Source organism: Cetorhinus maximus, chromosome 13 (assembly GCF_964194155.1).
Source record: "Cetorhinus maximus chromosome 13, sCetMax3.hap1.1, whole genome shotgun sequence".
Taxonomy (NCBI): Eukaryota; Metazoa; Chordata; class Chondrichthyes; order Lamniformes; family Cetorhinidae; genus Cetorhinus; species Cetorhinus maximus.
This window is the reverse complement of record NC_135891.1, coordinates 82,726,672-82,742,431: the sequence shown is the minus strand read 5'-3', so window position 1 is coordinate 82,742,431 and position 15,760 is coordinate 82,726,672. Positions and strand designations below refer to the sequence as shown.

At 42.5% G+C, this 15,760-nt stretch overlaps 1 protein-coding gene across 3 annotated transcripts in view; it reads right to left on the bottom strand.

Annotated features, from left to right (window-relative positions):
* kdm4b (lysine (K)-specific demethylase 4B) overlaps positions 1–15,760 on the bottom strand; it is a 579,874-nt gene that overhangs the window by 105,883 nt on the left and 458,231 nt on the right. The window lies entirely within an intron of this gene.

Below are 15,760 nucleotides of genomic sequence, written 5' to 3'. Positions count from 1 at the left end.
TTCCCCTATTTCAATCCCAGTGCACAATTGGAAGAAAAGCAGAGTTCTCCTCCTGTCCTGACCAATGTTTCTCCCTCAGCTAAATAAAAAAAATTATCATTTGTTCACCTCCTGGTTGTTGCATGATGTCACTGGCACAGAAAGGCTGACATATTTGCCAACATGCCAACAGCCACTGCACTCAAAGTAATTTGTGGCATGAAGCTTTGAGATATTTCAAATAGGTGATAAAATACTATGAACATACAAGTAATTATTACTTTGGCAAAACTGGATGACATAGAAATGAATTAGGGTTCTGGATTGTATGCAACTTATACAAAAAAATGCATGCGGAAGTAAAACAGGGTGCAGCCAAAGAACAAGGGCACAGAGGTTTTTTTTTATTCATTCACGGGATGTGGGCTTTGCTGGCTGGGCCAGCATTTATTGCCCATCCCTAGCTGCCCTTGAGGTGGTGGTGGTGAGCTGCCTTCTCAAACTGCTGCAGTCCGTGTGGTGCAGGTACATCTACAATGCTGTTAGGAAGGGAGTTCCAGGATTTTGACCCAGCGACAGTGAAGGAACGGCGATATATTTCCTAGTCAGGATGTTGAGTGACTTGGAGGGGAACTCCCAGGTGGTGATGTTCCAATCTATCTGCTGCCCTTGTCCTTCTAGATTGTAGTGGTTGTGGGTTTGGAAAGTGCTGTCTTAGGAATTTTAGCGAATTCCTGCTTTGAACCTAGCACTGGGTGTGAGCACAGAAAAACTTGAAAAATGGGAGCTCCATATCCCAATGCTTGGTCTCTCAGCCTAATACAACAAATGATGGGCAACTCAACATCTGAACTTGTGTGTGCAAGGGACGATATTGCATCTGACAAAATGTTCTGACGAGCATACGCAGTAGAAGCAGTGTGCAAGGTTGCTCTGCTGGTATTGTGTGCGCACGCTCCTTGGAAGATGGTGTAAATTTGTGATGCAGCAAAGGAGCTGTTGCATGCCTTACACAGAGGTCAGGCTTAAATGCTAGTAATTCAGTGCTACTGTTCTGCTGATGCTATCATACAGGACAGCCACCTGAGTTACTTCTGTGTAGCTGGTAGTGAAATCTTGGATTGAGCACGTCCAATCCAGCAGTTCTTGCAGCAAGCTCTGCTATTTATTTGCTCCAGCATTGCTGGCACAATTGTCAAGTCAAAGAATTAAATATTTTGTTGCAGAAGAGCTTTTATGGGGAAGAGGTGAGTAAGCTACATTGAAGTCAATCTTTCTTGACACGATTACTGGGTTGGCTTTTCAGTGCAAAGATATTATACCACTTGTCCACCTACTGTCCAATTTCTTCTGCATCAGTTCCATGTGATTCAGTACTGGTTGTGCAAACTCAAATAAACTGTATTTTAATGTACTTAATGCTGTTGCACAAAATACTCTGCAAATATTTCATTTGTCTTGCCTCTCTCCTCTCCAATAAGATTTTATCATGTCAACATTACACAAATAGATTTAAAGATCATTTTCAATTATGTGAAGGTGTCAAACTCTCTATGTCTCTGGGTAATGCAGAACAAAATTCAATTCAAAACCAATCTCACTTTAATCAAAAGTTTGTTGTGAATGTTACATGTGCACAATAAATGTTCTTCCATCAATTATAAAAAGGACTCATGCTTGGATATCACTACTTCCATTTATAAAATAAATCAAAATGGAGACGGGCATAAACTCAAGAAAATAGCCAGATTTTAGATATATTAACTTTTCCTAGATTTGATTCATTTCCTTTCAAGCACCCTCGTATCCTCAAGACATCTTCCTTTGCTCAGAAAATGTATTTGCCTTCCATCATGTACTCACTGGTAACAGATTGCTAGTTGCATCAGTTCTTGTTTCATACATTTTTTTTCTGATGGGGCTACATCCGAACATACAAAATAGGGGCTGGAGTAGGCCATTCGGCCCCTTGAGCCTGCTCGCCATACAATAAGATCATAGCTGATCTGTTTGTGTTTCGAGTTCTATATTCCCATCTACTCCCGATAAACTTTCATTCCCTTGCCTAACAAGAATCTATCGACCTCTGCCTTAAAAATATTCAGTGACCCCTCTTCCACTACCTTCTGAGGCAGACAGTTCCAAAGTCATACAATCCTCAGAGAAAAAATTCTCCTCATCCCCTAATTTTGAAACAGTGCCCCCTTGTTCTGGACTCACCCACAAAAGGAAACATCCTTTCCACATTCACCTTGTCAAGACCATTCAGGATCTTATATACTTCAATCAAGTCACCCCACTTTCTTCTGAACTCCAGTGGAAACAAGCCCAGCCTACCTTCATAAGGTGACCCGCTCATTTCAGGTATCAGTCTAGTAAACCTCCTCTGAGCCACCTTTAAAGCATTTACATTCTTCCTTTAATAAGGAGGTAAAAATTGCACACAACATTCGAGATGCGGTCTCACTCATGCCCTGTATAACTTTTTTTTTTAAAATTCATTCTCGGGATGTGGGCTTTGCTGGCTGGGCCAGCATTTATTGCCCATCCTTAGTTGCCCTTGACAAGGTCGTGCTGAGCTGCCTTCTTGAACCGCTGCAGTCCATGTGGTGTAGGTGCACCCAGAGTGCTGTTAGGAAGGGAGTTGCAGGAATTTGACCCAGTGACAGCGAAGGAATGGCGATATATTTCCAAGTCAGGATGGTGAGTGACTTGGAGGGGAACTTCCAGGTGGTGGTGTTCCATCTATCTGTTGCCCTTGTCCTTCTAGCAGGTAATGGTCGTGGGTTCTGAAGGTGCTGTTGAAGAAGCCTTGGTGAATTCCTGCAGTGCATCTTGTAGATGGTACACACTGCTGCTACTGTGTGTCATTGGTGAAGGGAGTGAATGTTTGTGGATGTGGTGCTAATCAAGCGGGCTGCTTTGTCCTGGATGGTGTCAAGCTTCTTGAATGTTCTGGGAGCTGCACTCTTCCAGGCAAGTGGGGAGTATTCCATCATGCTCCTGACTTGTGCCTTGGAGATAGTGGACAGGTTTTGGGGAGTCAGGAAGTAAGTTACTCGTTGCACTAGCCTCTGACATGCTCTTGTAGCCACAGGATTTATATGGCTAGTCCAGTTCAGTTTCTGGTCAATGGTAACCCCCAGGATGTTGATAGTTGGGGATTCAGTGATGGTAATGCCATTGAACATCAAGGGGCGATCGTTGAATTCTCTCTTGTTGGAGATGGTCATTGCCTGACACTTGTGTGGAGCAACTGTTACTTGCCACTTGTCAGCCCAAACCTGGATATTGTCCAGGTCTTGCTGCCTTTGGACATGGGCTGCTTCAGTATTTGAGGAGTCGTGAATGGTGCTGAACATTGTGCAGTCATCAGTGAACATCCCCACTTCTGACCTTATGATGGAAGGAAGGTCATTGATGAAGCAGTTGAAGATGGTTGGACCGAGGACACTACCCTGAGGAACTCCTGCAGTGATGACCTGGAGCCGAGAGGACTGACCTCCAATAACCACAACCATTTTCCTTTGTGCTAGGTGCGACTCCAACCAACTGTGAGTTTTCCCCGATTCCCACCAACTCCAATTTTGCTAGGGCTCTTTGATGCCACACTCTGTCAAATGCTGCCTTGATGTCAAGGGCAGTCATTCTCACCTCACCTCTGGAGTTCAGCTCTTTGGTCCATGTTTGAACGAAGGCTGTAATGAGTTCAGGAGCTGAGTGGCCCTGGTGGAACCCAAACTGGGCCTCAGTGAGCTGGTTATTGCTAAGCAAGTGCCACTTGATTGCACTGTTGATGACCCCTTCTATTACTTTACTGATGGTCGAGAGTAGGCTGATGGGGCGGTAATTGGCTGGGTTGGATTTGTCCTGCTTTTTGTGTACAGGGAAATTTTCCATATAGTCTGGTAGATACCAGTGTTGTAGCTATACTGGAACAGCTTGGCTAGGGGCGCGGCAAGTTCTGGAACACAAGTCTTCAGTACTATTGTTGGAATGTTGTCAGGGCCCAAAGCCTTTGCAGTATCCAGTACCTTCAGCCATTTCTTGATATCACGTGGAGTGAATCGAATTGGCTGAAGACTGGCATTTGTGATGCTGGGGATCTCTGGAGGAGGCAGAGATGGATCATCCACTCGGCTCTTCTGGCTGAAGATTGTTGCGAATGCTTCAGCCTTATCTTTTGCACTGATGTGCTGGGCTCCTCCATCATTGAGGATGGGAACATTTGTGGAGTCTCCTCCTCCAGTGAGCTGTTTAATTGCCCACCACCATTCACGACTGGATGTGGCAGGACTGCAGAGCTTAGAGCTGATCCATAGGTTGTGGGATCGCTTAGCTCTGTCTATCACTTGCTGCTTATGCTTTTTGGCATGCAAGTAGGCCTCTGTTACAGCTTCACCAGGTTGACACCTCATTTTTAGGTATGCCAGGTGCTGCTCCTGGCATGCCCTCCTGCACTCTTCATCGAACCAGGGTGATCTCCTGGCTTGATGGTAATGGTAGAGTGGGGGATATGCCAGGCCATGAGGTTACAGATTGTGTTCGCGTACAATTCTGCTGCTGCTGTTGGCCCACAGCACCTCTTGGATGCCTTGTCTTGAGTTGCTAGATCTGTTCAAAATCTATCCCATTTAGCACAGTGGTGGTGCCACACAACACGATGGAGGATATCCTCAATGTGAAGACGGGGCTTTGTCTCCACAACAACTGTGCGGTGGTCACTCTGACTGATACTGTCATGGACGGATGCATCTGCAGCAGGCAGGTTGGTGAGGATGAGGTCAAGTATGTTTTTCCCTCTTGTTGGTTCCCTCACCACCTGCCGCAGACTCAGTCTAGCAGCCATGTCATTTAGGACTCAGCCTCGGTTAGTAGTGGTGCTATCGAGCCAGTCTTGGTGATGGGCATTGAAGTCCCCCACCCAAAGTACATTCTGCATCCTTGCCACCCTCAGTGCTTCCAGTGGTGTTCAACATTGAGGAGCACTGATTCATCAGCTGAGGGAGGGCAGTACGTGGTAATCAAGGAGGTTTCCTTGCCCATGTTTGACCTGATGCCATGAGACTTCATGGGGTCCGGAGTCGATGTTGGGGACTCCCAGGGCAACTGAAGCATAACATCCTTACTTTTATGTTCAATTCCTCTCGTAATAAAGAGCAGCATTCCATTAGCCTTCTTGATTACACGCTGTACCTGCATACTAAATTTTTGTGATTCATGCACACGAACACCCAGAGCCCTCTGCAGCTCAGGATTCTGCAGTCATTCTCCATTTAAGTAATACTCTGCCTCTTTATTCTTCCTTTATTCTCTCACATTGTCCTCCATCTGCCATATTTTGCCCATTTAATCAACATATCTCTATCAGTCTGCAACCTCATGTCTTCTTCACAACATACTTTCCTACCTATCTTTATGTCATCTGCAACTTTAGCTACCATGCCTTCGCTCCCCTCATCTAAATCATTGATGTAAGTTATAAAATGTTGAGACCCCAGCACAGGCCCCTGTGGGACTCCACTCGTCACATCTTGCCAATCAGAAAAGGACCCATTTATGCATACTCTGTTTTCTGCTAGCCAGCCAATCCTGTATCCAGGCTAATATGTTACCCCTACACCATAAGCTTTTATTTTCCGCAATAACCTTTGATGTGGCACCCTATTAAGTGCCTTCTGGAAATCCAAGTACAGCATGTCTACAGGCTCCCCTTTATCCACAATGCACGTTACTCCTTCAAACAACTCTAATAAGTTGGTTAAACATGATTTCCCTTTCGCAAAACCATGCTGACTCTTTCCGATTACCTTTACCTAAGTGCCCAGCTATAACTTCTTTAATGATCGACTCTAACACCTGGATGACTTACAAAAAACAATTTGCATTCATATAGTTTCTTTGATGTAAAAAATATTCCTAGGCACTTCGCAGTGGCACAAGGAAAGAGCTAGCTGCTGCACCGAAGGTGAAGTATTAAGCAGGATGACCAAAAGTTTGGAGGTCGATTTCAAGGGAGGTCTTAAACGGAGGAGAGAGGGGTGGAGTGAGGATAGGCTTTTGATTGTAAAGTCTAGAGTGTGGGGCACAGTCAGTTGAAATATGTCACCATGGTAGGCCAAAGAGAGAGGGATGATTTGCACATGGTGTGAACAAGAGGAACTGAGAGGTCAGGATGAATACGAGCACTGGAGGACATTAAAGACAGCAAGGGTCAAGGTAATGGTGAGGGGGACGGCGGGCATGGGCCGGGGGGGTGGTTTAAACATAGGAATTAGAATATTATATCCGAGGTACTAGGGGTCCAGGAGCTAAGATGGGTCAGTGATGAGCAAGCTGGATTTGGTGCAGAAGGTGCTACGGGAAGCAGAGTTTTGGGTGAGCTGAGGTTTAGTTGGGGTGGATGGGAGACCCAACAGGGTAGCATTGAAATAAGTGAGTATAGAGCGCTAAAGTTATTGGATAAAGGTTTCAGTACCAGTGGACAGGCTGAGGAAGAGGTGGAGATGGGCATTGTAACAGAGCCTGGGTGGAGATGGTCTTTGTAAGAGGTAACAATAGGTTCAAGGACACGATCTCGGGAATGGAAGTTGGAGATGAATTGATATTTTTCAATGACAAAAGTTGTTTGCTTCACTGTGATATGCCACAGATCCTTCACATACTAAGGTCTTCCCAACCCGTGATAAGTGCATTTTCAAGACCAGAAACAGAAATGGAAGACATCAGTTTGTTTGTAAATAAATCAACACTAGGCTGTAACACTGAAACATTTAAAAGTTAAAAATAAATTTGAGTCAATTTAATAACCAGTTAAAAAAAAATTGTTTGAGCACTGAATGCTCATGACATCTGGAGATGAGCTTGGAGGAGTTATTAAATAAGACTAAATTATCACTGAAGTCATTAACACAAGAAACTTGAGTGTCTTTTTTTTTGCAATTGCAACTAGGTATGTTAATTCAACTCCCTTGCACAATTGGGCTCAGTAACTCCTCCAAGCCAATTCTCTGATGTAACTGTGTACTCGGTCTAAAAAACTTGCTCTTTTATTTGTTTTGAATATCTGCAGATTAAAAAGGTGAAGAACTACTGTAATTGTTTTCAGTGGTTTAAAATAGGAATTCTGGTAGTGAGGCACAAGTCAGGAGTGTGATAGAATACTCCCCACTTGCCTGGATGAGTGCAGCTCCCAACACTCAAGAAGCTTGACATAACCAGGACAAAGCAGCCCGCCTGATTTGCACCCCATCCACAAACATTCACTCCCTCCACCATTGCTGCACAGTAGCAGCAGGGTGTACCATCTACAAGATGCACGGCAGGAATTCACCAAGGCTCTTTAGACAGCACCTTCTAATCCCATGACCGCTACCATCTAGAAGGACAAGGGCAGCAGATAGATAGGAACACCACTGCCTGGAAGTTCCCCTCCAAGTCACTCACTATCCTGACTTGGAGCTATATCACCATTCCCTCCCTGTCACTGGGTCAAAATCCTGGAACTCCCCCCTTAACAGCACTGTGGGTGAATCTACACCACATGGACTGCAGCGGTTCAAGAAGGCAGTTCACCACCACCTTCTCAAGGGCAACTAGGGATGGCCATAAACGCTGGCCTGGCAAGCAAAACCCATATCCCACAAATTAATTTTAAAAAAGGCACCCACGTATCAAAGTCAAATAAGCATTTCTAAAAACACAGCTTAATTACAAGAGATACTCAGTGCTGTGAATAGGATTAACTAGTGTATTGGTCCCCTGCTGTCGTTTGTAAATAAAATTGGATTGTAGACAATGCATTGCAAAGATAAAAAGAAAAAATAAATGTCAGAAAGTAACAGCAGGCTTCTCAGCATCTGAAAAGAGACGAGAGAGTTTAGCTTTTGGCATGGAGTCCCTTCATCAGGCCCTCTGTGTATTTCCAGCATTTTCTGAGAGACTCATAATCCATCCCCTGTGTTCGCAATACTGCAGACAGAGCTCTAACTAATTGTATATATCCTTGTCTGAAATTCATCAAGTTTAAAGGTAAAATCTGCAGTTGTCGCTGTTGGGTGTTTTTCATCAGTTCAGGTGGTTGAGTTTGAACCAATCACATACACACTAGCAACTAGTCCCTTGGGATTTATCCAAGGTTAAAAATATCAGTTAATTGTTAATCCTTAGCTACGATCAGCAATAGTTCAAAACCAACAGAACCGATAAGAATCATGAAGTAAAACCAGAAGTCCCAGGGTTTACAAAATAAGGTATTTTATAAGTTAACTGCCATGTCTTGCTGATTGAGAAATTAGGAGTTAATAACCTTTCAAGGAGGTATCGGAGGACTGGAGAAATGCAAACGTAGTTCCATTGTTTAAAAAGGGATCAAAGGAAATGCCAAACAATTATAGGCCAGTTAGTCTTACATCGGTGGTGAACAAATTAGTAGAATCAATCCTGAGAGATAGGATTAACTGTCATGTGGAAAGGCATGGACTAGTCAGGGATGGTCAGCATGGATTTGTTAAAGGAAGGTCTTGCCTCACAAATTTGATTGAATTCTTTGAGGAAGTGACAAGAAGGGTTGATGAAGGTAGTGCAGTGGATGATGTGTACATGGATTTTAGCAAGGCATTTGACAAGGTCCCACATAGCAAATTGGTCAGGAAAGTAAAAGCCCATGGGATTCAGGGTAATGTGGCAAACTGGATAAAAGGTTGGCTTTGTAACAGGAAACAAAGGATAATGTTCGATGTGTGCCCTTGCAAATGGAAAGTTGTCTCAAGTGGTGTTCCACAGGGCTTGGTGTTGGGACCCTTGCTGTTTGTGTTATATATTAACGATTTGGACGTGAACGTGGGGGACACGATTGGGAAATTTGCAGATGACACAAAGATTGGCCGAGTAGTAGGCAGTGTAGAGGATAGCCATAATCTCCAAAACGATATAGATGGGTTGGTGGAGTGGGCGGTAAAGTGGCAGATGGATTTTAACAGAGAAATGTGAGGTCATACATTTAGGGAGGTCAAACAGTTACAGGGATTACAAAATAAATGGGAATATACTAAGTGGAGTAGATGAAGTGAGAGACCTTGGCGTACAAGTACACAGGTCCCTGAAGGCAGCAGTTCAAGTAGACAAGGTTGTAAAGGAGGCATTTGGAATGCTCTCCTTCACTGGCAGAGGTATAGAATATAAAAGTAAGGATATCATGTTGGAATTGTATAAAACACTGGTGAGTCCACAGCTGGAGCATTGTGTGCAGTTCTGGTCACATTACAGGAAGGACGTAATAGCTCTGGAGAGAGTGCAGAGGAGGTTTACAAGAATGTTGCCAGGGTTAGAAAAGTGTAGCTACGAGGAAAGATTGGATAGGTTGGGGTTATTTTCCTTGGAACAAAGAAGGCTGAGAGGTGATTTGATTGAGGTGTACAAAATTATGAAGGGAATAGAGAGAGTGGACAGGATAAAATTGTTTCCCTTGATGGAGAATTCTAGATCCAGGGGACATAGATTCAAGATAAGTGGCAGAAGGCGTAGGGGGGACATGAGGAAGAACTTTTTTACGCAGAGGGTAGTGGGTGTCTGGAATTCGCTGCCCAAGTTGGTGGTAGAGGCAGAAACTTTAAACTCTTTTAAAAAGTGCCTGGATCTGCACTAAAGTGCTGTAAGCTGCAGGGCTATGGGCCAGGTGCAGGAAGGTGGGATTAGAAAGGGCACCTGGGTGTCCTCGGGCTGGCATGGACAAGATGGGCCGAATGGCCTCCTTCTGTGCTGTAACTTTTCTATGGTTCTAAGGAGATTCTCTGAAATGCCCTGTAACAGGTGATGTGAATCTGGTTGGTATTAAAGGTAAAGGTAATGTGGTGGTGACTAGTTAATGTTGTGTCCTGCTGCTCAGCTTTGTACATTCACCTTTATTTAACTTTCTACTTTTACATCATTTAAAATTCCTGACACACTCATTAACATCTGTTCTTTCCAACAAACAGATGAACTGCTAAGTAAGTAAAGCTCATCCACCAAGAGGTCCGTAATCTGACATCCCCATAGATCCAACACCAGGCAAGGCAAGTCTGCCAATTCCAGCTTTTTGAGGAAGTGAAAGGGCACTATCCTCATTAAAGGTGCTGGTTGATTTTCTTTTTTATTTGATTCACAAAAATACAACTCTGTAGAAATTATGCTATCTTCTTTGAACAAAGCAGCTGTGTCCCTGCTGTTTAGGACTGAAAAGAGAACTCTTAATTTCTAAGCTACGAAGGCCAAAATTCTAAGTTTGTACTCATTGGCTATTTAAACTGTGATGCCTGTAGCTGCACTACAAATGCCCACAGGTTGCCGCTCACCATCTGTACAGCAATCTTACTGGAAATGCATGGGGATGCAGACAGAACTTCCCATCAGATAGCCTGAATAAGCTTCTTGCTGAGGTAGATGCAAAAGTAAAGGACATTTCATGACGCGCGCGGGGGTGGGGGCAACCACAGCTATGGAACCACAAACTGGCAAGTAGTCAGTGTCCATTCAGTTTTCCAAGAATTCAAAAGAAATGCACTAGAATCTCTTTTTCAAGAGAAAGTCAAATCTACCAAGAGTTCAAACACTACCCCCCCCATACAGAAACACGAGAAATTAGCAATGTGGACAACACTCATATTCTCACACAATAATGAAAAGTGTATTTTTGAAATTGATTCCACCAACAAACAGTAAAATCTGCAGTTATACATGAAACGGAAAGCATCTGAACAGCTTAAAAGGTGTTAAAATAGCAGACAAAAATATGATCTGAACATCATATATCAGCATATCCATTCCCCATCAAGAAACCTTTGTAGAGGTGCAAATTCCATGCTAAGTATAGAAGTATGACAAAGGTAAATCAGGAAGCATTGATTTGATTATGGAAGTGTGAAGATTGTAGAGTACTCATACATTCTGAAAAGAAAGCAAAGAGCATTTATCATAGGTCGCGGCATACAGTCGACCTCTGAAGCTTCGAAAATTCCTTCCAAAAATAGGGGTCGACTTATACGCCAATCATAAAATGTGAGCTGCTGGTGTTGTTGTAGGTGGTCACCATTTTGAAAGTGAAAACATTTCTGTTCGTCAGTTGCCATGTGTAGTCTGCTCTGCCTGCCTTAAACTCCCATGCACCTTCTTGGCAACATGGTTCGTATTGCCTCCTTGATCCCATGCTCTGACTTATAAGGCAAGTGTAACCCTAAACATGTATTTCTGAACTGATTATTGAGGTTGAATATAGTGCGAGTATAGCCCTAAACATGCATTAATTAGCTGAAAAACAGGGAATCTACTTATACCCCGCGTATAGGCCTAAATTTGCATTTTTGCCAAAAACACTTATAGCAAAGTGGACACTTCATGAAGCACCAGGGGCAACCATGGCTATGGAACCACAAACTCTGGCAAGTAGCCAGTGCCCACTCAGTTTTCCTAGAATTCAAGAAATGCACTAGAATCTCTTTTTGTCTTATATGCTGGGTTGACTTATACTCCATGATCTATGGTAATACCTCCAATCTAATTAAAGGGCTTGTATTTCAAATGCTTGATGCTAGAAGTCACTGAAAGTTCGATTAAATCCCTCAACATCTTTCAGGTGCTAAATTTAATTCACAGTACATAGTATAGACAGGTACAATTTACTGTTTACTTTGAAATGAACCAAGAGTTTGATGAGAGGAAGTCCCTTATGTTTGCAATTGTGAACTCACTGCTGGAGGCAAATCAATGTTGGACAGGCAAAATAATAAACATCATCATGTGTTTCACAGGCTGTTGTCCATTATTCTATTATTAGGTGTAACTCAATCCATTCATCTCGTAAAATCAATAGATTTAGTGTTAGGTAAGGATACCTAGGGAAATGGAGCAAAGGCAGGTAAATGGATTTGAGGTTCGAATCAGCCATGATCTAACTGAATGGCAGAATAGCTCGAGGAGTGGAATACTTATTCCTATGTTATCATTTTGGTGTTTTTTTCAAAGACAACACGTAAAAAGTTACTCAAGAGGATCGTCATGATTACTCCTGTGCTGGGTTGCAGTATACTTATGCAGAAATCGCTACCTACATACCCTTGAATGTAATCATTGATTTTGTTTCCATTGTTAAGATTAGTAGAAAATTGCACTTAAATTACAATCATTGGTGTTTTATACCTCACAGGCGGCAGCACAACAGTCTAACCTTTCCACTAATTGATTCCCCAGAAATTGCAGAAATCTTTTTTAAAAAACCACTTTATTGGTCAGTGGTAAATGCATTCCTACGTGGTGCACAAACTTGAAGGTGCAATTATTGATCCATATCTAAATAGAGCTACTTGATCTTAACCAGGCCAGCATTGGAGCTGTTACAATTGACCTCAGCTCCACAACATTAAGTAGGCAAAAAACAAGTCAGGTTTCCCACTCCTGATCACAATTCAGTGATTATTGATGGAAAGTGTGCTTCACATGGATAAGAGGTGAATATAGCTGCTGACATTTGCTGTCTAGAGCCATTTGGATGAGGCTACTGCCCAAGGAATTGAACTCTCAGTCACTACTTTTAAGAGAAAAGCAGAGACCACTGGAAGAAAGAAATATACAAAGGCGTGAAACCATCATCCAATACAAATTCACTGATTTAACTTTTCGTAAATTGTTGAAACACAGAAACAAAGTGTTCAGTCCTTCAAGTCTTTGTGTTTTTCACCAAGAGCCACAGTTTAATGTCATTTCTCATAATCTTTAATATTCTTTTTCAAGCAAATATCTGTTTTTTAATATATTTCTCAGCTTATATTCAACAACAGTGATAAAATTCCATATTTCTCATCCCTCTGTGCACTTGAGCTTTAAGCTGTTAGAATCTGCAGCCAATTGAAAAAAAACTTTCTTCCTGCACTCCACACACTCTCTCGATTGTGAAAAATGACGTTAAGTAAAAATGAGTTTGTGCAGTCTCAACTTATTGCCATTAAGCCCAGATCCACAGCAAAACATCTGCCTGCAATTTATCAGAAGTTAGCACTAAACTGGCAATCTCATTCAGACATCCTGTAAGGACTGCATGTGATGGAAATATATAGACACAAATTGGTGCAGTATGGGGTGCTTTTGAGATTAGGGATGCATTGGTAAGGCAGGATACCAATGACATTACATCTGACCCAGGAAACTTAGGAACATCAAACAAAATGTGATTGAGGGTCAATAAAACACCCCAGTCCCCACAGCGCCGGTAGGGGAATATTTTTCCACTTCTATTACTGAGAGTCAGCACCACACCATTTTAAAAATACTCTGCCATTCTGTTTTTCCTACTGAAGTGGATAACTTCACACTTATCCATTTTATGCTGCATCTGCCGTGTATTTTCCCCCTCATTCAACCTGTCTAAATTGCCTTGCAGCCTCTGAACACCCTCCTCGGCGCTCACATTCCCAACAAGTTTTATGTCGTCAGCAAACTTGGAAATATTACATTTGGTTCCCGAATCCAAATCATTGATATATATTGTGAATAGGACTGATCCCTGCGGTACCTCACTAGTCACCGCTTGCCACTCCAAAAAAGACCCATTCATTCCTACTCGGTTTCCCGTCTGCTAAGCAATTCTCAATCCATGCCAATGTACTATCCCCAATCCCATGCGCTTTTATTTTACACACTAACCTCTTATGTGGGACTTTATCAAAAGCTTTCTGAAAATCCAAATGCACCACATTCACTAGTTCTTTCCTATCTATTCTGCTGGTTACGTCCTCAAAAAACTCCAATAGGTTTGTCAAACATGATTTCCCTTTCATAAATCCATGTTGACTTTGTTTAATCCCATTGATATTTTCAAAGTGTCCTGTTATCACATCCTTTATAATAGACTCTAGCATTTTCCCTTCCACTGATGTTAGGCTAACTGGTCTGTAATTTTCTGAATTCTCCCTCCCTCCTTTTTTTTAAAATAGTGGGGTTATATTTGCCACCCTCTAATCTACTGGGACTGTTCCAGAATCTATAGAATTTTGGAAGATGACAACCAACATATCCATCATTTCCATGGCCACCTCCCTTAGCACCCTACGATATAGATTATTGGGCCCTGGGGATTTATCGGCTTTCAGTCCCATTCATTTCTCCAGCACTATTGTTTTAGTAATACTAATTTCCTTCAGTTCCTCCATCTCACTGGACCCTTGGTTCCCTAGCATTTCTGGAAGTTATTTGTCTCTTCCTCCATGAAGACAGAACTGAAGTAGTTGTTTAATTGCTCTGCCATTTCGTTGTTCTTTATTATAAATTCTCCTGTTTTAGACTGTAAGGGACCTACATTTGTCTTCACTAACCCTTTTTCTTTTTACATACAAACAGAAGCTTTTACAGTCTGCTTTTATGTTCCATGCAAGTTCACTTTCATATTAATTTTTCCCCTCTTAATCAATCTCCTGATTTGCTGAATTCTAAACTGTTCCCAATCCTCAGGCTTGCTACCTTTTCTAGCAACTATATATGACTCCCCTTTGGATCTAATGCTATCCTTAATTTCTTTTGTTAGCCATGGTTGGGCCACTTTTCCTGTTGTGTTTTTTTTAGTGCCAGAAAGGAATGTATAACTGTTGCAATGCATATATTCCTTCCTTAAATATTAGCCATTGCCTATCCACCGCCATGCCTTTTAATGAATTTCCCCAATCTATCTTAGCCTACTCACACCTCATACCTTTGTAGTTCCCTTTACTTAGATTTAGGACTCTACTTTCAGATCAGGTTACTTCACTTTCCATCCTAATAAAGAATTCTATCATGTTATGGTCACTGTTCCCTAAAGGACCCCGCACAACCAGATTATTAATTAACCCCCTTCTCATTGCACAATACCAAATCTAGGATAGCCTGTTCTCTAGTCGGTCCCTCATCATACTGATCTAAAAAAACCATCTCGTACACACTCCAGGAAATCATCCGCCATAGTATTATTGCTAATTTGGTTTGCCCAGTCTATACGTATATTAAAGTCACCCATGATTGCTATAGGACCCTTGTTTCCTGTTTAATGCTGTCCCGTACCTTATCACTATTGTTTGGAGGCCTATAGACAACTCCCACTAATGGTTTCCGCCCTTTGTTGCTTTATAGCTCTACCCTGATAGCTCTAGACTGATTCTACATCCAGATTTTCTGAGCCAATATCCTCTCTCATTATTGCACTGATTTCATCCTTAACTAACAACACCGTGCCATCTCCTTTTCCTTTTTGCTTGTCCGTCCTAAATATTGAGTACCTTTGGATATTCAGTTCCCAGCCTTGGTACCCTGCAGCCATGTCTCCACAATTGCAATCATATTGTACCCATTTACATCTATTTGGGCTGTTAGTTCATCCACCTTACTGCAAATGCTCCATGCATTCAGATACAGTGCCTTTAGACTTGTCTTTTTAATACACATTTTTTTTTGTACAATTTGCTCCTAGCCCTAGTTTCCTCTGCCTTCCACTTCTGCTCTCTATTTTTCTGTCTTTCATTCCTATCATCGTTTCCCTCTCGTGTCTCACTGCTCAGATTCCAATCCCCCTGCCGGTCCAGTTTAAACCCTCCCCCATGGTACTAGCAAAAAGCCCTGCAAGGGTGCTGGTCCTGGTTCTGCTGGGGTGCAACCCGTCCAGGTCCCATCTTCTCCAGAATTGTTTCCATTGCCTCAGGAATCTAAATCCCTCCCTCCTACACCATCTCTCCAGCCACACATTCATCTGGTCTATTCTCCTATTCCTGATCTCACGAGCACA